This window comes from Mus musculus, chromosome 5, assembly GCF_000001635.26.
Source record: "Mus musculus strain C57BL/6J chromosome 5, GRCm38.p6 C57BL/6J".
Classification (NCBI taxonomy): domain Eukaryota; kingdom Metazoa; phylum Chordata; class Mammalia; order Rodentia; family Muridae; genus Mus; species Mus musculus.
This window is the reverse complement of record NC_000071.6, coordinates 60219884-60241380: the sequence shown is the minus strand read 5'-3', so window position 1 is coordinate 60241380 and position 21497 is coordinate 60219884. Positions and strand designations below refer to the sequence as shown.

The 21497-nt window shown below is 34.7% G+C and overlaps 1 pseudogene; it reads right to left on the bottom strand.

Moving 5' to 3' along the window:
• On the bottom strand, window positions 9178-10003 carry Cbfa2t2-ps1 (CBFA2/RUNX1 translocation partner 2, pseudogene 1; annotated as a pseudogene).

Here is a 21497-nt window from a genome sequence, read left to right as displayed (position 1 = left end):
CTCCTCTCCTCCTCCTTCTTCTTTCTTCGTCTTCTTTCTTCTTCTTCTTCTTCTTCTTCTTCTTCTTCTTCTTCTTCTTCTTCTTCTTCTTCTTCTTCTTCTTCTTCTTCCTCCTCCTCCTCCTCCTCCTCCTCCTCCTCTTCCTCCTCCTCCTCCTCCTCTTCCTCCTCCTCCTCCTCCTCCTCCTCTTCTTTTTCTTCTTCTTCTTCTTCTTCTTCTTCTTCTTCTTCTTCTTCTTCTTCTTCTTCTTCTTCTTCTTCTTCTTCTTCTTCCTCCTCCTCTTATTATTCCCCTCCTCCTTCCTCCTCCTTCTTCTCTTCTCTTCTCTTCTCTTCTCTTCTCTTCTCTTCTCTTCTCTTCTCTTCTCTTCTCTTTTCTTCTTCTTCTTCTTCTTCTTCTTCTTCTTCTTCTTCTTCTTCTTCTTCTTCTTCTTCTTCTTCTTCTTCTTCTTCTTTTCTTCTTCTTTTCCTCTCTCTCTCTCTCTCTTCAGTACTAGAGTCTGAATAAAACACAATAATTCCATCATTTTAATCTGTTTAAACTCGATTAAAATAAGACACTAAAATCATCACTAAATTATAATTCTAGGAAGTCAACAGCATTTTGATCTACATCACATACATGATGACTTGTATGAAGAAAATAATGTAAGGCAGTGGGCATTGCCTTTGAAAAGCAACTAAAACATAGACTGTTACTCTGTGATAACACCGAGGTATAGAAAGGCATAAAAAGTTTATAGGAGGTTAAATTTTTTGAAATATTACCAACAAAGGGGAAATAAAACAGTCTTAGTTTAGTTAAGGATGGAAGTGTAGGGGGAGTTTCCCTAATTGTTGATTGGCTAAATAAAGATGGCAGAAGCTAATAGCTGGAAGAAGGAGAAGGTGGGATTTCCAGGCAGGACAGGGAAAAAGGACAAAGAGAATTGGGAGTAGGAAATGGCAGGGGTGGATGCTGACCAGAAACTACAGACATGTCGGTATCTAGGGGCACTATAGTTTGTAGCCTCCACAGGCAACTGCAGATGCCAAGGAGGATGGGGCAGCATATTCTTCATCCAGCCTTTGAGTTATCTGGTCAGTTTTAAAATATAAAGGCCTCCAGTGTTTTCCTTTCATGGGGCTAAAAAGAGCTATTTGAGATGGCCATTGCTGGTACCAGGCAGGGAACAATCAGAGACTCTGAGCCTAGCCAGGAAGATGTTCCTAGAATTTGTAGGAAAAAAAATATTAGGAAGCAGGAGAGCAGCTGCTAGCACCAAAGCCTAGCTGGAAATAGCATGGTTTTGAAAAATTACTGCAACAAGGGAGATTATAAAAAGACATCAGATGTGCTCAAAGGACATTTTTACAAACTTAAGACAATAAGCAAGATTGTGATTAATTTACTATTATCTAATAATAATAGATTCAGAAATCAATAAAGACCTTCACAGAGTCATAAACAGCATCAATTCTCTGTCAATTTCCAATTCAATTTCGCTTTCTTAGTGAGAAGACCACAAATGGATTCTTCCCTTACATGTAATGTTTTACAAGAATTTGAAGCATTTAGAGAATATATGTACTCAGTTCTCCTTCTTTTGTCATTAGAATTACCTATGAGTATAGGAGAAATGACGGTAAGGAAATGGCTTATATGCTTCAAGGGATCTTCAATGTAACTTAATATTATCTAAAATAATAGAGAAGTCAACCTGTTCATGTTTCCACACAGTTACCCTGGGGTGTATAACCCATGTGATTACATTTACATCCACCTGCAATAAAATTAATTCAATGAGCTGTCTTCCAAAAAGTACAGAAAGGACATTTAACACAATAGCAAACCTCTTTGAACCTTCTACTGTGGAGCTGACTTCTGATTTCTATATAACTTCCGTTTCCAGCAGTTCTTAATAAGATTAGCTGCAGGATTTACTAGTAAAGGGCAAAGACTGTTCAATAATGTCCAACTGTTCACAGTGAATGTGAAATGGGCCTAGATTGAAACATCTATTCTGTCTTCTTAAAAATACTTCCTCCATGTAACAATGTTTATTCTTGCAGCTTTTCAAAAGATGCCACTGAGTTTAAAGAGCATATGATCTTTGGACAGCTCCTATTATATCTATATTTCTACATTTATTTCTTTCAGAAAGTTCCAGAGTACTAAGTATAAAAAAGGTGGTACTTTAAAAAACATATATTTTAAGATTTGTTTTTTTTTCCTGCCAGTTTCATTCCTTTTCTACTTTTTCAAAGAACTGAAGGTAAATGAGATTCAAGAAGATAATTCAAGGAGAAAATTAAAGACTGTAATAAATTTTAATTTGTTCTTCAGAACTATAAATGTTCAGTCAGCATGTAAGTTCTGTTTGTTGAAATTGTATTTTAATATTGGCATGTCATACCATTAGTAATTACTTTTTAAGAACCTAGATTTAAAATATTCCAGCTGCAGTAGGCTAAATAAAGACATGTAAATTTTGCCCTTGAGCCACTCATTCTTTTGTTAATCCATGCATCAGGGAAACTAAAGTAGTTCAAAAGTTTTAAATATGCCACCGTTACCCACATATACATGCTGTAATTTTTATGTTTAAAATGAACAGAATTATTCTGATGAATAAGAATATAGCAAATCTGGCTTTACAAAGATATGTCTCTGTATTCCCTGCATGAATCACGCATAGCCAAATAGGAAACTATGATAAAGAAATTTACAAAGCTGGAATTTAGTTCAGAAGAATGGAGTGCTATTTCAGCAAGTTAGTGTTCTAGAGAAGATTATTGATTTGACATCAGAAAATACATGTTAAAATTATATATGAAGGTGAGGAGAAAGAGGTGGAGGGAAAGTTGCTCAATGTTACCAAATCATAACCAAAGGCAAAGTGCATGCTAATTTTATCAAAATAAATTATGAGAGGTAACTCTTCATTGACTTAATACCACCAAGTCCATGATTTCCCTAGATACTGGAGATGTGGCAATCAATGGCTTAGACTGGAAATAAGTGAGAAATTCCATTCAAGAAAGAAATTGCATATAACCATGATTTATTGAGTCAGTTAATAGTATAGCAAGTCCTTTTGCCTGCTGACCAAGAGAATCCTCCTGCCTAGGAGGACACTTGGTGTGTAAAGCAGAGGAAAACATTTTAAGTCAAATGGCTGCACTTGCATGAGGTGTAGTCTGGGACAGTTTTCATGATGTAACCTGGGCTCTTGTAAAACATAACACAAGGCCTTTCTTCCAGAGGATCAAACTATCTGTACATATTAGGTCCCCATATCAGCAGGGAATGAGAGTTCTTTGTGGCTTATAATACACTTCATCAAGGGGATTGAGAAGTCACTAGCTTACAGGCAAAAGTAACTCTCAAGAGGAGGTAGTGCAAGGGCAACTTCACCTTTTTTAAGTCGTTTAGTAAAGTGTGGGTTCTTGTATCACATGTACTGTTAGACAGGGCGACTTTAAAGAAGCGCATATTATTGGATTGTGGGATGAAGAGTGGAGAGTGCTATGCAGATATACAATAGCACTTTACTTAATAATGGAGGGCTTGTAGGAGAATATCCTTGAGTAAATAACATGATTGGAGGAATATGTAGAAAAGCTAGAGTTTTGGGCAGATAGTGAATATTAAGCAAGAGTGCTTTAGGTATATAACCATGTAGGAAAATCTGCAATAAGGGGAATTTAACACAAGGCCAGCAACTAGAGTTTGGTCCATATAAGGCAACTGAGTGTCAGTGTGGACCCTAATAATAAACTCGATACAGGTTTATTTTTTTTCTGAGCAGAAGAAAATCACTGAAGACAGAGGGGGTCAAATGATTTCATACTGAGTCAACTATACCCAAATAACTATGTAGACCCACAAAATTGTGATTAATATGTACATATTGGTGACTTGAGTGAACTTGGCAATATTTGTTTTCCATTTTAAAAATAATGAAATCTTTCAAATACAGAAGAACATGTTGAACATAAAATGTCCAGCATCACTTTCATTCACTCACTTTAAAATGAGTGGAAAATCAGATTTCAAACCATATTATCCAACTTTCACTTATGTTCATTGTGTAATTGCTATCCAATGGGATTTTTTTTTATTAAAACTATAAAATTTAGAAGCATTTGGTTGGAAGAGTCAATCCACAAGCAACTACTTCTTTGTCAAATATTTTACTGTGAATATGGCTATATAAGTATCTGATACAATATATTTCTTTAATATATTCAGTAAAATCATTTGTCTTTAGCTATTTCTTCTCAATAGTAGAGTGTGGCATGTGAACACAAGGAAGAAAGTGATAAACAGAATTCTTATTGACCTTACAAAACCAAATTAAGCGAGACATAAAAGAGTATCTAGTGTTAAATGTTAAATTGCCAAACATGACCCTTAATTTTTTTTTTTTTTTTTAGATATTCACTCAAGCTGAGGACTTTCACTAACATTCCATCATTATGTCTCCACATTCAAAAGCACGGTGATATAATAGGGTATTCCATCGTAGACACTGGATATCAAGACCCTTTGCCAGAATTTTCTCTGTAGATCCACATCTGAATGATCCTGAGTGCAACAAGACTTTGCCTTGTGTATATAGCTTTAGCCTTTGTATTTCTTCTCCCCCATAGGATAACATAGATTTTCACTGGACATTTACGACTACTCAGATATCACACAAGGCTATATGATTGAGATTGTGTAAGTGAGGACTCTGACAATGATTTTAAACCATGTTCTTTTTTTTTTTTTTCCGGCAGCTCATACATATTTATTTCATCAATTCTGTCAAAGTTGTAATTTTCTTTTTTTTAAATTAGGTATTTTCTTCATTTTCACTTCCAATGCTATCCCAAAAGTCCCCCATACCCTCTCTCCCCCACTCCCCTACCCACCCACTCCCACTTCTTGGCCCTGGCATTCCCCTGTACTGAGGCATATAAAGTTTGCAAGAACAATGGTCCTCTCTTTCCAGTGATGGCCAACTCAGCCATCTTCTGCTACCTATGCAGCTAGAGACAGGAGCACTGGAGGTACTGGTTAGTTCATATTGTTGTTCCACCTATAGAGTTGCAGATCCCTTTAGCTCCTTGGGTACTTTCTCTAGTTCCTCCATTGTGGGCCCTGTGATCCATCCAATAGTTGACTGTGAGAAACCATGTTCTTCTAAGCAAATGTTCTAATTAAACAATGCCTTCACCATAGTGAGATTCAAGAGAATAAGAGCAGGGGAAGAATGCAGCAACTCCTACATCTGAACATGATCCACGGAATTCTTTTAAACATTAACTTGAAATCTCTGCAGCTCTGGGATTACAGAACAGACTAAACTGGTTGGTCAGTAAGCCCCAAGAATCAAGCTGTCTCTGCATACTAAAGCCTGGATTTCTAGTATAAGTCACCATATTCAGATGTTTCATTTTTACATATTAAATTCTCTTCCTTAGCATATATTTACGTTTTATAGGCTCCTAATGTTTCTTCTTAATTATATACATTATACTTTCTACAGTAATTTCTCCCTCCAGGTTGTAATTTTAAGGCTCTAAATAAACACTGGTTTTCTGTTTTGTTTTGTTTTGTTTTTGTTTTTTGTTTGTTTGTTCGTTTTTTGTCTCATCTAACCTTATTGGATGACGAATACAGCTTGATCTTGCTGCTGTATATTTCAAGATATTGTTGTGCCTAAAAGTTGAGCTAACCAACATTTTGGGCAGGAAAATGTGAAATTAGAAGGGATTTTCCTGTCTCTTTCTTTATAGGTTCTTCAAATACAGACTGGTAACTCACAAGTTCTTACACTTTTGAAAGGAACCTTTGAAATATTAGGTTTACAGAACAACGAATAGAATGTAGAAGGGATAATTTCATACACAAAATGATGGTGGGCTAACTTTCTGGGTTTGTTTTAATAATTAAATTTTGGGAGTGGGTGGATTAGATTTTGTTGCCATTGGAGACCATAGATGAGACAAGAGGATGAGAAGGGTGTTCGCATGTGAACCCCTTCTTGGGTTTTCTTTTTCCTAGGTCAGTTAGCATTTAGTAAAACTTGCCCAGTACAGTTACATACTGAATAGTGTTTTCTCTAATAGTGGTCTTGTAAGAGCAGAATGCACTTCCTTGCTCTAATCTTAAAAAAATAAAATAATAAAATAAAATCATTCTTGTTTCTGCCTCTGGCCATATACCCGCCATGGCAGTGGAATTAATTGGTTGAACTCTTGAATGTAATGTAATGTAACTCATGGAAGCTTGGAGAATCTCCTACATGGGAAATTTTATTCAGTTGGCTTTCTGGTGATGTCACAATTAATGGATTTTCCCACGGCTTTTAGATATTAGATTTATGCACACAGAGCCTCCTGTATTTTTGCTATTGCTATTTAGGATTTCCCAGCTTTGATTTTGGCATCTTGTCAAATTTCTGGACATGTTGTTTTGTTGTTTTTTGTGTGTGTTATTTTGTTTGTTGGTTGGTTTGTTTGTTTTTCCTCAGCAAGTTGTATCTCTATATATACCAATGTTTCTACCTCTGAGGCAGGGGCTTGCAATGACTTCCTTACTAAGATGAAGGAATGAAGAGTTGTTTCTATTCAGCTACTCATCTTCATTTTTGTTTGTGGGTAGAAGTGATGATTGCTGAAGTTTTCATGCCACCTGTTACCATTCTGTCTATACTCCACAGCACAGTTACCTGGCAACAGGCAGGTATGCTCCTCCCCACAGTTACCTGGCAACTGACAGTTAGGCCTGACCCACTATAAAAGGGGCTGCTTGCCCCCTTCTCTCTCTTGTTCTCTTTCTTATCTCTTGCCCTCTTGGGCTCTTCTCTTGCCCCCTCCTTTTCCCATTCCCTTTCCCCTCTCTCCAAGTGTTCACGGCCGGCCTCTGTCTCTGTCTGTCTGTCTGTCTTTGTCTCTGTCTCTCTCTCCACCTTTCTCTTCCTCTACTAACCTCTTATCTCCCAGCCGGGAAGGGATGCCTTGGCACGGGCTTGCTGAGACATCCCCTTCATCCATGCCTGACTATCCATCCATAGAACACATTCCTCTCTCTCTGTATCTTTTTTTTTTTTTAATAAACATATCACCTCCAGTATTAAGAAATTGGATTCAAGCTGGGCGTGGTGGCACATGCCTTTAGTCCCAGCACTCAGGAGGCAGAGGCAGGGGGATTTCTGAGTTCGAGGCCAGCCTGGTCTACAAAGTGAGTTCCAGGACAGCCAGAGAAACGTCTCAAAAAAACAAGAAAAGAAAAAGAAATTGGAATCAGTAAAATTATCTTAATAAAATAGGATCAACTCCTTTCCTCTTTATTATTTCACTTGGGTTTATTCCAAGCTGCTTTAACTAAACTTGTTTTGAATCCTTAGAATACTTTTCCAGGCTTTTACATTGGTGTAGGTGCAGATACAATATGGACAAAGCAAAGAAATATAGCAAATTACATCATTTTCCAGAAGCAGTGAGAGTGTAGATAAAACATGAAACTTTATCTGATTCATTAATAGAAAAACCATGAGAATAGAGGACTAACATGTGTGAACATAATGTATGTGATTTATATTCACATGGAAACACATGCAACAAAATATTTTAACAGCTAGTTGTGCCAAGAATTCCGAATAAAGAAGACAAAGTTTTAGAAAAATGATTTTACAAATATCTAGACAGCAGTTAAAAATGTTTCATTAGAATCCAATAAATAAATAAATAAATAAATAAATAAATAAGCTCAAATCATTCTCCTTAGCAAATATTTCACAGAAACAAAGTTTTATTTTAGAGAATCAACACCTAAGTATCACCTTCATTTATCAGGTAGTCTCTTCAAAATGATCTTTCTTAATTCAGTGATTTAAATGTTGTTCCAATTCTACAATATGGTTACAATATTGTTAAATGAAAAATGTCTTTAAAAAGTTAGAATCCATAGAACCATAGAGTTTAATAAAACATACAAAGCCAAAAGCTAAATATTAATCAGCTAAAAATTCATTTGTAAGCATTATTTAAAATTGAATTATCAATTTATTATTCTGTACTTATAATTTCTTCCTTATACTTTATTTCAAATTAGTTTCTGTATCTTAATTCTTTTTAATTTATTTGTTTTATGTATATGAGTGTCATCACATTTTGAATCTATTATCCATGCTTATGCTTCAGAATGTATCTTAAATTAAAATTTAGGATAAGGCAAGTGCATGCTTTTACTAAAACTATTTTTAGAAATGTAGTGAAAGGGAAAATAACTGAAAGCATTTAAAATAAAAATGTAATGCTGCAGTGAAAGCTCTACACCAATGTGATTTCTTAGTATGCATAGTAAGAAAGAAAGCATGACTAGAAAATGGAACCTTATTATTTGATGGAAGTGTTTTCCTGTTCGATGGAAGTGATCTTCTATCTTAGAAATTCCATCCAATTTCCTGAGATGACAGAAACACAGTCAATTTGTAAGGGCAATGCCTATATATATATATATATATATATATATATATATATATATATATATTTTAATCAAAATGGATACTGGGAAATGGGAAGGTAAATAGATTAAAGTACAGAGATGACTTTTTCTTCCCTATATGATCAGTTGCTTGATGGCTTGGAAACATCCAGCCCCCTCTAAAGAATACAGTACTTCATACTTTCACTGACTAGGAAGATTTGGACTTCATGGTTTAGGACCAGGAAAATCAGCCAAAACCATAAATCCATACAACTGAAGGGGTTGTTGAGTTTGCATGGAATTGGATGTTAACTGTTTCACATCTCTCAACCAGAATAGTAACTCTTGGGTTTCTTTCATTACTTCTTATTGTTTGACACGTACATGGACCATCAACATGTGTAGTTCTTGGCAAAATAATTGGAAGCCATGCCATAAGAAGATCAGCTACTTTATCCTTGTGTTACTCATATCAATATATGGAAGAATGGTGAGTATGGTGATGTGTCACTTAAATTAAGGAAAGACAAATGGGCAACTATACAAAAAATAAATCAATAATAATAAATAAATAAAGACATTCAGATAGTCTTATGCAATTGTTATGTTTTAATTTAAGGGTTATTAAAATTGCATAAAAATAAAACACATTCATTAGAAATTCAAAGTTTGCATTTGAATTTTGTTTTGTTTTGTTTTCAAGAAAGGGTTTCTCTGTGTAGCCTTTCAAAATTATTCTCGTCCCTCCTTTCCGGACTGGGCCTCCTTCCATTTCCATGAACCTCCATGAGCAGTTCAGAAGAGTCAGCAGGAGATGCGATACTGGTGTTGAGCAGAAGGTGCTCATGCTGGGCCAGGTACTGGGACGGGGTCTGCTTGGCAGCCCGGGCACAGTGCAGCAGTTCTCGCTGCAGCAGGGGCAGGTTGGCCTTGAGAAATGGAATCACAAATGGACGAAGAGGAAAGTTTGTGGCCTCCTGGAGCTTGCAATGGAATTCTTCAATTGTTACTGTTGAGTTCACCAAGGCTAGAACGAGAGTCCGAACCTTCTCGCCGATCTCAGGTGAGATATCATTGCCAAACTGCTGCAGAGTGGTGAGGAAGCGTTTCAACTTGCTGAGCTGCCGAGCACCACAAGTAGCCGGCAGCTGTTGATTCATTAGTGCTGACGATGTGGAGGAGGCAGGCCCATTGCTGAATCTCTGTGGTGGCGATGGGGCACCATTCAGGGTAGGAGGGGAATGGTTGATGCCATTGCTTAATGCTGTAGGAGTAAAGGACACTGGCCTCGGTCCTCCAGGATTTATTGGTGGGAGGGGTGGCATGATGGGAGGTGAGGATCTTGACTGTATCTTCACTTCCACAGGCGATCCAGGCATTGCTGGCACCCTTTTCTCACAACCAAGTTGGAAGGCGGCCGCTCCAGGGACGCCCACCATCGCGGAGCGCAGTCTGTCGCGAGCGCCGCTCGCTTCGACCCTCTGCCTGAGCCCTCCGCAGGCGCAGGCCGGGACCTGCACCCGCCGAACTCGCCCGCACCAGCTGTCCTTGAACTTACTCTGTAGACCAGGCTGACCTCTAACTCAGAAATCCACCAGTCTCTGCCTCCCAAGTGCTGGGATTAAAGGTGTGTGCCACCACTGCCCAGTGCATTTGATTTTTTACAGGGTCAGAAACTTTTAGATATTATGTAACAGTGCTAAGCAGAACTCCCCAGGAGAGAAACAACTGGATTTGGAGTATGGGACCGATAAATAGTTATGATTGGTGTAGACATACTGGTATTTAGCAACATGAATATGAATTTAGGATCCCGAATTCATACCAAAGTTCCCTCTCATGTACATTATATATAATTATAGGTAAAATATAACTTATATCTCTTTATATATGCTTACAAATGTATCTTTATAAAACTTTCTTATAGATATTATATCAAATACTACTTGTGGTAGAATTAAAGACAATGAAGTTAGTTATTTCTGAAAGCAGGGGGCCTGAAGCCAGCCCCAACAGAATCTTCTTAGTCATTCCTCAAGAAGACTTATAGGAGATGGGAAATTAGTTCTTGTTCATCCAGATTCTGGTGATTAGTAACAAGCTTCTATTGCCATTTTCTCCCTCTCTGTGTCTGCAGCACTGTATTCAGTTATCTGTGTGTTTACTTTGTATGTCTCTGCTCTGAAAACTTACTAGAGTATTTCTCCTAACTTTATTTGAAAACTCTTAATTTAGCTACATCTTTCCTCTGAGTTTTACACATACCAAAGTTTAGTACACTAAACCTTATATGTTGGATTCACCATTTTCAATCTCTCTCTCTCTCTCTCTCTCTCTCTCTCTCTCTCTCTCTCTCTCTCTCTCTCTCTGTGTGTGTGTGTTTGTGTTTTTGTGTGTTTGTGTATGTGTGAGTGTGTGTATATGTGCTTGTATGTGTGTATATTTGAATACCTGTGTATATTTTGTTTATTTGTTTTGCTTTGAATTTTGAAAATCTTATATTTGAGCAGGGAACTCTCATGAGTGTTAGGAGCTGCCTAACAGCAAATAAGAACACACTCAAGAGATATGAAATAGTTGGACAAATTTTCAGGAAAGAATAATCAATTCTCCATGGATTAATTAAGTTATTTGAAATATTATAAATGCTTTTTCGCTCAAATGAATTTTATCATATCTTAAGTATTAATTATGATGAGAAAGAATGTAATTAAATGCTTCTCTTTAAAATTCCATATATATGGAAATTTTTAAAGAATTTAAAAAATGAATGTCTTACTTAATTTGTTATTTTATAGATATCAAGCAAGTAATATTATAAAGATTGTTTGTCTCAAGTTCTGAATCCTGATATGATCAAGGCAGCATACTCACATATGGTCAGTTCCTGCTTCCTAGTGGGTGTTTTAGCTGTGCCCCAAGAAGATCTTGGACACCATAGGGAATAGGACGTGCAAGGTTGCTACTATGGGTTTCACTTACTCTTCTCTTGGAAACATTAATCATAACATCATTTAAACTTAATGACTTCTGAAGGACTACCCTTTAAAATATCATTTATACCTGAGCTTGGTACTACCAAAAGGATGAAAAAAAAATCATGTCAGCAGTCATGAAAACTTGCAAATCTCATGTAAACATACCCATCTACACATAAACATGTGCATTCTCATAGTTACTCACTTTAGACTATCTATTTATTTTATACCAGTGGAAACATATATTCCTGTTCTCTAAGATTTTACAATCTTATATCATATACTCTCTTCAAATTTTATGTACCAAGAATTCTCATGAAAATAAACTTTTACCTGTCCTGGTAAATCACCTACAATGTCACTCCAATGTAACTCACATTAGGGAGATTTTTAATTGTTGACAAATCATATAATATGTGTCTTCTATAGGAATATTAAATATTTTAGGGAATATATGATGTTTCCATCCATTATTCTTACACCAATTCTGAAAGGAAAAATGTACTTTAAAAATTATTTCCCTTGCAAGTACAGCTTTCCAGCAATAATCTCATATTCTCTTATTCCTCTCTAATTACTACTCAGGAAGCAGATTATGTTCAATTGTGTTCTAAAGTCGCTTTAACTTGCTGTATTGCTTATCAATATAACCAGCTGTTCAATGGGAGATCCAGTGATGATGACGTTTGTAATTGCTTTTTTCGTTTGGCTAAGTAAGTTCAGATGGTCACTAATTAGTTCTGTCATGGAGAGATAGTTTTGTTATGAACAATGCAATCAGTGTTTCATTGAAAAGACAACTGTCCTAAGATCAGCACTGCTTAATTATCCCTAGAATTCATCCTCGGCTTCTTTATTTGTTAGAGCTGTCGTGTGTAAGGTGACAGGAATTAAAGAAAACTGCAGCTTAAAAGGATGCCTCTACCAGTGCATATAATGAGTCCTCGATTTTACTTGCTTAGAATCATTCAATTGAAATGAGGCATAAAGACTTCTCTATTAAAGTTTATGCAATGCTTTGGGGCACCTCAAATTATACTAAATTATAAGATATTGAAGTTAAAATATTTCAGCTTAGCATTACATTATAAATCTTGTACAAAGCCATAAAACTCCTTAAAGTAATTCTCTTTGGGAAAGTAAAGATTTTCCCCTAGCTAAACAGGAAATGATATTTTTAAAAATCATAGTTGGATAAGAGAAATAATTGAGAAAGGAGCACAGAAATGAATCAAAATGACATATATTTCCCCGTTTTTTTTCTTTGTGTGTGTGTGTGTGTATGTGTGTGTGTGTGTGTGTGTGTGTGTGTGTGTGTGTGCTTCACAACTGCACTAAACAGTACTGTGCAGCTACCTAAAGAGTACAGCTAAATTCAAAAACACAAAAGACACATCATAATATTCTTTATGCAATGCTACAAGACACATTTATACTCTCTCTGCCTTCTTAGCTATCAAGTCAGAAATTCTTATTTTAACAGGAAAGACAAAACTTTATATGGATACATTTATTTTATATATTTTAAAATAAATTAATTATTTTTTGGCTTCCCATCAGGAAAAAGCAGACCTAGATTTCCTATAAATACAAAATCTGCGATATCCCTACCCTCCTTGACTTTGTCAAGGTGAATTTTCAACAATTTATCTGGCGCTCAACACTCATTTTATGTATCTTTATGAATTCTAAACCCTTAGCTAGTAATAAGTTGATAGCATAGAGAAATATCTAGAGTTATATCAAACAAATACGATATTAGATTCATTATAAAGTCACAATCAAAGTCCGTATTTCCCAAAAATTAAAATCTATCTTTTAGTTTTACATAGAGAGTTTTTGAGAAAGTGTTCTAGTTGTAGGTCTGTTTCTATGGTAGAATATACCCACAAAAGATCAACTCATGCGGCAAAAGATTCAACTGGGTCACAACGCAGGTTAAAGTACATCAATACACACTTGTAAATCAAGGCAAGAGTGGCTTGCAGCTACTGCTCATACTGTATACACAATCACAAATGTGAACATTCTCTGACTTATATTTCCTACATTTCTCTATTCTTGTGTAGTCCAGATTCCTGATAGGACAGTGGCATACTGGCATTGAGAAGCAAGTCAGACTTATGAAGCACGTCTTTGAAAGGGTTATTACAGTTTAAGGACTTCTCTTTCTCGGTCTTTTCATCCAGGCAGAGGCCATAAGTAATAGGAACCCTCCATAACCCTGGAGCCTTGAGCTCAGACAATTTTATGTGTTTTAACTTAATTACCTTAGGCACTTTGCATATTTTTACACAGAAATTTTAAAAATAAAACAATGCAAAGTACTTAAATACTATCAAAATAGAAACTCAAATTCAAAAATTTGAAACAGTTTGACTTCAATAAATATGATACTAGAAAACACTGCAAAATAGAGCATTGGTAGGTTATGAAACAAGTGAAAGTACATAGGCAACATAGAGAGAAAAGAGTAAAGGACAGCTCAGAAGTAAAGCAAGACATTAAAAGTAATGAACATTAGTACACCATGGATAAAATAGTGTGCCTGTATCTGAGGTGAAAAAGAAATGCTTTATAAAACGTTCAAAGTATTAAGACAATTGTGAGTAAACAGAAGAACACGCATTTAATTCTCTATAAAGTTCAAACTAAAGATTGGAAGAAGTAAGATATTTAGATTAAAATATGTATAAACAAAGCCAAATGGAGCATATGTCTAATTATAATGGCATGTTAACTATTCATTGATTGCAAACTACCTTATTAAAAACAAAACTCCTGTGAAATGTTGAGAATACAGATTTCTCTGGAATTGCTATTAAAGTTCATATGAGACATGTGAATGAACTCAGTAGAACTGTTCATAAACAAATTAACATAAAATGTATCAACGAAAACTCTTGATGCTCTCTATGGTTAAGACCACATAGGACTATAACCATATAGCCTTTCTATATCTATCCCAGCTCTGAGTAATGACATGAAGACTTATTTATTCATGAATCCTTAGGCCTGATAATTAGGCTTATTTACAACTAGCTCTTAACTTATTATCCCATTTATTCTAGTCCAAGTTTTGCCACGTAGTTTATACCCTTTCGGCAGTCTGGACTGCTGCTTCCTCTGTGTCTTGCTAGAGAATTTCCCCACACTCAACTACCTTTTGCCAGTGATCTGTCTCTTTGAGTAATCCCACCATCTACTTTCTGCTCACCTATTGGCAGGTCAGCTCTTTATTGACAGGTGACATTTTTACATTATACACAAGAGATTCGCCATAAATAAAACATTTCTCTGAATTGCCCACTTGTGCCATTGTATCCACTGCCTAAGTACATGTATAGAACAATTTTGACATTTCCTAGGCTCTATATTGTCAGTTTCCTTATCTAGAAAATGGTGAAATTACACTGTAATTACTCCTTACTTTGCAGATGTAATGAGGTGCACACCGTCTTAGAACTGATGCTGTCTGGAACATTTGGTATTAGTTATTATATCAAATTTCATGCAGTTTTTACTTGATTTATCTAGTAATATCAAATATGTGTTATAGAAACTAGAGTTTAAGCACCTACAAGCTTTATTCCAGGCTGTTTATAATATAGATGTTCATATGTTTTAATAAAGTAAATGATAGCAAATGTGAAGACAAGATTAATGGTTTTATGAACAAGATTTGTGTTTAACTTATAACAGTTAAATGATAATTTAGATGGTATGAACAGCTTTATTAAACTGAACATTCTTCATTAGAAAATTGGTAATTCTTCACGATCAATACAAGGCCTTGTTTCAAATGTGTAATATTATATTCATAAAGTATGTTTTCATTCTAAAGACTTAATTCTTTGATACAATGAAAATATATTAAACGACACCTCTTACTGTTACTTCTATGAGACATTATTTGTGATAACTCACATGGATTACATTTTACTAATACACACACATGCACATACACACACACATACATTCAATTATGTCCTTTTCTGTCTAAATCAAGATATCTTTTCCATAAGTAGAATTCTTTATTGCTACATCCACTCCAGTACTGACACACATGACAGGCCAAAAGCCTGGATGCAGTCCTGAGGCAAAGAGTTTCATTGAAACTCAGTATCCTGGAACTGTGCCATTCCATAGCACATATGCTCCAGTTTTGTCCTTGTGAATGGATCTGTGTGCTTCCTTTCAGTATTGTTTTGTTTTAGGTCCCTCCAAGCAATGACTTGCCAAATACCAGAGCAAAATCGAACTTTGCTTCCTGGCCTTCACCAATGCCCTAGGTATGCCTTGAGTGGAGCCTGGGCTTGGAATTCAGTAAGAATGTTGCCTATTCAGTGACATTCAGAATTAGCTCTAGTATTGTAAGAGAGATAGTGAAAGAAATCAGGCTTTACTATCTACTACATAGAGTTAGAAATCTCAGGGCAAGCTTAGCAAAGTAAGTTTAGAATTCTTATTATAGTTATGTATGGCAGACTACATTACTTATTAGTAGAAAGTTCCCCCACACTATATCACTTAGAATAAAAGCCAAGTCGCTCCCATATACAGGAATTTACAATGCTTTAGGAAGTAGGTTGGGCTGTGGTTTTAGAGTATTGCATTATTCATGAGAAGATTAGCTAGAATGGAACTCCCTAATTAGAGCCATGGCTTAGGTATGAAAGCCCTTGCCCTGGGAGTGTAAAGACCTCACACCTGGCTTCTAAGAATATAGCGAACCTTAGATAGAGCTGACTTTGTCTCAGTTGTTTTATTGCCCTGTTCCTGCCAGTCTTTATGTTTGCATTCCTTTGTTTTGTGTAAGAGTCATTAAGCATCAAGTAACCTCATTGTACCTTGCTAATGTGTTACCTAACTTCTCTATTTTCTTTTGTATAAAAAATTTGATGCTCAATTTGAAAAATTGCACTCAGACTCTACACAATCTCGTGTGTTGCATCTGTCTGTCATCCATTCGCCAACTCCTTGTCCACCTGCCACCAGAGACCCGTTCTATGCAGACAGGGACCAAAAAGGGTCTGTGGCACTTTATGTCAGTATCACTTTCATATTTCAGTAGACAGAGCTTGTGTTAGTTAATATGAGCATGTCTGATGTGAAAGGAAACAAGAAAGTCTCTTAGTGGACAAAGTTTTATTATAAGACAACCATTGAAATTTGGCAATAATGTAAAAGCTTCTCCCTGAGGTTTCTGGTGATCTATTGGAATGGAATGATAAATGTCTCTATGATTTATAAAATTTGGCATCAAAACTAAATAACATTTCAGGACACTAAAGCTGAATAAAACCTCATGCTCTCATCTGGTGACATTTTTACCTTGAGAAAAGGAACATTCACGGTTTTATTTTACCCCTTTCTGTGAATTTTTCTAATCAAAATAATGGAAAGTAAGAATTTTTGGATGGGTTCATTATGAGATCTTTCAGAAGCTAAGGATTTAAGAGAGACAAGCCAATTTCCAGCTTTCTTAGATAGAAATAATGCCAAAACACATAAATAAAAAGGCTGACCAATGCCAGGTCTGGAAGTGAGAAGAAATTGGCACAATTGGAACTAGATTTTGCAATGGTACTGACAATGGAAAATTCAAAAGGGAGGGAAATTTTACTGTGGGTGGGGCCATTGTTAGTGCTTTCATCAGTTAAAAATGTTCTAACAAAATAGGAGTTTCTAAGTGCAATGAAGAACAACTAAAACTAATTCATGCCCATTGGGTATCCAATTAAACACACCAATGAGATCTCTTTAAAGAATTCATAGAAATTCTATATTTAGAATTCTGTCAGAAATTTGCCTATTTGTAAAACATTCTAAGATATCTTTAAAATAGAGCTAAATAAAAAATTGAGTGTGAGTGTGGATTCATTTTGTATTGAATATACATTAACATATAGATAGGTATATAGATAGTTATATAGCTCAAAACAATGACAAAAAGTCTTATATATGCCATATAGTATGTTGGAGAGTGTAGATAATGAAGACAATATAAGTGGCATAAAGTATGTATGATGACCATGGAATAATACAGAATTTGTCTAAAATATAAGCACTTGCCTGTATAGGCCTGGGAAATATCGGCCTAGAATAACTAAAATATAATGTACTACTTAGAGTCTTCGATGTAGTATTTTAATATCACTTAAATAAATCAATCAGATACACCTTATGTCTAAAAATCAGCTATTATTAAATAAATGAATCACTAATCCATACATGAAAGAATGATGCTTACTACATGAAGACATTTAAGTCTATGTGAAATTACTTTTACAGTGTATATGATTTCTTGAAGAAGTGATATATTTGAGGAAGAAGAAAGAATGAACAATATGTTAGGCCAATAAAGTGATTGCTGTACTAGTGACAAAGTAATTAAAAAAAAAGGCTTCTTTATAAACCAGTGTACATCAAGGCTAGTAGTATACTTTATATGCATGCCAGCCAGCAGATACATTTGTAATAATCTCAATATCAGTAAATATTTGTATTTCTTTTGTATAGAAATATTAGTTTCCTGCCAAATCAAGACTATTATGATACCATGAAATATTGAATGTTTCGAGCCAAATAATAAAATATTTGGGAAATTCAATATTGTCTGAAAAACACCTTTATGTTATTACTGCATTATACAGAATGCGAAAATTTACTTAAGTATAAAAATATTTAAACATAATTCCAGTAGAAAATAATTACAGTGTGTACCATAAGAATGTTTGCAATGCTTCCTTGGCAAGTATTCTAATAAGAACATTTAAAGAGTAAAACTGTTTTCTGTAACTTATCTGTAATAATTGGTGTTAAGTAATCAACACCAATTATTGATCACAAGTCACAATTTTAGTTTACTTAGATTTGAATCCAGCAGTTAAAAGAGATTAAAAGTCAATAGATCAGTGATAATAAAGCATTTTAATAAAAAATAATCTATATTTAAATTACTAACTTTTTAAACCATTATAATTTCTAACAATAATTTATAAATGTATGTCCTTGTACTGCATATAACTCTTCATCACTCAACAATGAAACTCAATAGATAGAGAACATTGCAGAAAACTATAGCTAATCAAATTTAAGATTTTTGAAGCCCAGACACAGTGTTATATCTACAAGATACTCTGGCATCTAAAACTCACAGATTATTGCAATATAGGTGATGGAATGATGATAAGAATCAGAAAATCACAGGATTTGCTATAAGACTATCCCCTAGTAATGCCAGCAGAAACATTCATAAATTCACAAGATAAACATGACTGCCAAAATAGATAATGACAACAGCCATGTCAAACTAAATAGGAATATGAATATCTATATACATACATCTTAGGATATATGATGATTATATGCATATATAAATATGTGCATGCAATAACAACTAGATTAAAAGATGCTGTAAATTTTAGGAAAAGTGGGAAAGGTTAATGAGAGCAGAAAAAGGATAAGTTGAAATATTTAATTATAATCTTTACAGTTGTATATATTGCAATGGCAGATTTTGTGTGTCAACTTCCTCACAAGCTGGAATTATCACAGAAAAAGGAGAGACTCTTGAGGAAATACCTCTATGAGATCCAACTGTAAGGCATTTTTTCAATTAGTGATCAAGGAGAGAGGGCCTAGCCCATTATGGGTGGTGTCATCCCTGGGCAGGTAGTCTTGGGTTCTATAAGAAAACAAGGGAAATAAGCCAGTACCATCCGTCCTGACTTCCTTTGGTGATGAACATCAATTTTGAAGTGTGAGCTGAATAAACCTTTGCTTTTTATTCATGATATCTTGTGCAGAAATAGAGCTTCTGACTAAGACATACATATATTTGAAAGCAAAGATCTTTTAAAAGTTTTACAAGTATCTCAATAGTTTCTGCATAACCTCCACTTAACTGAAACAGTTTTTAAAAGATTGAATTCTTTCCAAGTTTACTAATGAAGGGTGCATTTCTGTTATGGTCCAGCTTGTGCATAAGATACAAAATCAAGAAATCTATTTATTATACATGCACGGTCTAGAAAATCCCATTCTATATGTCCACAGTTGTTTTCTATGGAAGTTAACATACTTTCTAACGAATATAAATTCTACTTCACATGGCAGAACTTCAAAACTGCCATGTTGTGTGGGAGTGAGGCTTGTTTTATGAGTATTGATCTCATGCACAAAAGATGAGACCTCAAATCATAATTACAAATGAAATATTAATATGATTTTGGGAAGAGAGTCAAAAACACCTACCTACATATTTTTCTAAGTATACATAACCTATTTGATATATGCATCACCTACAATGCTTTATTTATCAGTAGTTAACAACATAAAATTATCTGTTACAACAATATAATTAACCACACTTTTATAATCTCAAAGCTATTGTTGCTTGACATTAACTTCTAGAAAAGGAAAGTTACAATTTTTTTTCCAGTTAATCTAAAACTTTCATGATGTTAAAACACAGATTTAAACTTTAGTGTTTTGAAGAGAACTACGGCTTTATTTGTTCTCATAGTGATGTGATTAATTTCTTAACATGTAAAATTATTTTCAGTTTGATAGTTCATTTTATTGGGGGCACAAAACAGCAAATATTACTCTTTCTAGATGATAGATTGATTTGGATATTCAAAAGATGTTCCTTAAGGTCAATGTTTGACTTTTGATGAGAACCTACAATCAAAAGTCCTCATTTCCTAATTGAATGTGATAACAGTAAAACAATATCACAATGATACTGGAAAGGAATGGAAATTGTCACCAGGCAGTAGTGGTGCATGCCTTTAATTCCAGCACTTGGGAGGCAGAGGCAGGCAGATTTCTGAGTTTGAGGCCAGCCTGGAACTACAGAGTGAGTTCCATGACATCCAGGGCTATACAGAGAAACCCTCTCTCAAAAACAAAACAAAACAAAACAAAACACAAAACAAACAAACAAACAAACAAAAGAAATGGAAATTGTCCAAAAATCAAAGTAAGAAAATATATTTCTGAAACTGCTTACTGGCCAGTTTGGTTAGAATACATGCATTTTTCATTTTACAAACAAAAACAAGAAATTTATCAGCGAGATTAAATAGAGAATATAGAGAATTCTTTTTCTACAATTAAATGTGTTTATTTAATTAAAAATATAACAATATTTACTTCTGGAATATGATCATGATATTAATTATTAGGGCAAACATCTTTAAACATAGTATTAATTCACATGTATCTTATCATTTAGCAGAAGCTTAAAATAAAGAAGTCCATGACCAGCTAAGAGAAGATTAGTAGGTAGTAAAATTCGAAATCAGTGAGAAGTTCCAAACTATCCAATCATACATGTGTTTCTTCTGGTCTTGAAACTAATAATTCATTTTAATAAACAGCTCCAAAATCCTCTGGTCTATTTGGAGTATGAGCTGTCTTCCAGAAAAACTACATCTGAAAAACTACATCAACAATTCCAATAACAATTTTCAGTATTTTCATTTCAAATGAAGCTGACTTGCCTAAACTTTTTTATCTCTATGATTTATCTAGTAGGACTGTGTTGAGGACTGGTTCTAGCCCATTATCTACTTTCATAAAATCCGTATGTTGAATTTCTTATTTTAACTTTCTTAATTCTTTTTATTTTGTATTACTTAATACAGTTTTTAAATTCAAATATAATTTTAAAATACTCTTATCTTTCCCCAAGTTCTTCCAAACATTCTTTTCCTCACTACCCATACAACTTTAAGATCTTTCTCAAAAAATAATCAACCAAACAAACAAACCCTACATCCCCAGACCAAAACCAAGAAAAAAGTACCCTACACTTAAAAAAAGAAAATTATACCTAAAAAAAAAAAAGAAACAAAAAACCCCAAACATTCAACTTCAAAAAACAAACAAAACCAAAGAAATAAAACCAAACTTTAACTGAACAACAATATAAATGATATCAACAAACTCATTAAACTATAACACACACACACACAAAGAAAAACCCGGGGAATCTAATTATATGATGGTCAACTACTCCTGATCATGAGACCTGTCCTAAACGTTCAA